Source organism: Callorhinus ursinus, unplaced genomic scaffold (genome assembly GCF_003265705.2).
Source record: "Callorhinus ursinus isolate GAN/ISIS: 27379988/994484 unplaced genomic scaffold, GSC_fseal_2.0 scaffold117, whole genome shotgun sequence".
Lineage (NCBI taxonomy): Eukaryota > Metazoa > Chordata > Mammalia > Carnivora > Otariidae > Callorhinus > Callorhinus ursinus.
In genome coordinates, this window is record NW_027397179.1 from 1,173,923 (window position 1) to 1,175,633 (window position 1,711).

Sequence of the window (1,711 nt, forward strand, 5' to 3'; positions counted from 1 at the left end):
TAACAGGACATCTGTTTTCTTGGGATGAAGCATCTTGTCTCTATGAGGGGGTTATTTCCATACATCTACTCCACATATGTGTCCCCTCTCTGCTCCTGGTCTTGGACAAAGGCAGGTATGAGGAGAAGGAGAGGACAGAAATAAGCAACAGATTCTCAGGAAGGACTTAGAGGAATGTGGTCCAGGAAAGGGCTCTACATGGGGCAGGTAATTTAAAGGGGAGGGTTCCCTTGCAGAATCCAAAATAAAGGGTGGGATTTCCTCCCTCTCTTCTGAGAATGACAAGTGTAATAGAGTGGGGAGAAATAGATCAATTACCGTGATGTGCCGGAGCTCAAGGTTTTGGGGAACGCCCTGGAGAGGAGAGAAGGTGAAGCAAAGAATGGCAGGGGGAGGGGGGAGAATCTGAGTCAGAAAGAAAGGACCCCATCTGCCGGTTTTACCATGGATTCCCCATACAGAATCCCTGCCCTCTACAGAGGAACTGTCTGAGGAAGCTAATAAATGTGGTGGAATGAATGGCTGAGGGTTTGAAGAAGCTGAATGGGCACAGAGAACCTGTGGGAAGATTAGTCCAGTTTTAGCTCAGGCCACTCTCAGCTCAGAGAAGGTCTTGTGAGCTCAAGCACCTGTTGACTGTCACCCACACCATGAGTTCCAGTTTGGGGGAGATCCACCTCCTCACTCCTCTCAGGATACCCCACAGACCTTCTTCTCATCAGAAGAGCCCTTCCCCTCCGGGGTCCCTGACATTTGGTCACCTGGACAGGAGCCTTCCGTGGTGCTGACCTTTCTGCTACTGCTCCTCCTGCCTCCAGAGTGGGAACAGGTGACAGTTCTGGAATCCCACATGGAGTGGGGCTGGGTGGGTGGCAACTCTTGCAGGTGGGTGCAGGGACTCCTCTCTGAGCTGCACATGGGTAGCAGGCGGAGTTCTCACATGGATTGTATGTTGCAAATTAACATGGAACCATGTTTGAAACCAGGACAACATAGCCTCCGGAGGGCCTCTATGGAGCCTGGGGATACTGAGCCTTGCTCCTTCTTCCCTTTCATTCTTGAGAATAGAATCAATCATGCAAACATGATGCTGCCATTCCCCATATCCATTCCCCACCTATCTCTGGGTGGGTGATGGTTCTAGTCACCGGGTGAAGGAACACACGACCAGCAGTTCCCTGCTGACTGAGAGAGGACATGCATCCATCCAGGTTCTCCATATGGTCAAAAGTGTCATAGTGCAAGAGAATCACACCTGGCTGGGTGGGTCATTGCTCCTTGTCCCACTGGAGCCGGCTCTGGGCCCTGGAGGGGGTGGGCATCAGTGTCCACACTCTTGTTAGGCACACAGCGCGCCCTTGTGGCCAAAGCATCACAACCTGTATTTACATTACACAGCTGGCACTAGAAGGAGGTAACCTTCTTCTTCTTTTTTTTTTTTCTCAGAAGTTTTCCTCTTTTTTAAAATTTTTTATTGTTATGTTAATCACCATACATTACATCATTAGTTTTTGATGTAGTGTTCCATGATTCGTTGTTTGCGTATAACATCCAGTGCTCCGTTCAATACATGCCCTCTTTAATACCCATCACCAGGCTAACCCATCCTCCCACCCCCCTTGCCTCTAGAACCCTCAGTTTGTTTTTCAGAGTCCATCATCTCTCATGGTTCATCTCCCCCTCCGATTTACCCCCCTTCATTCTTCCCTTC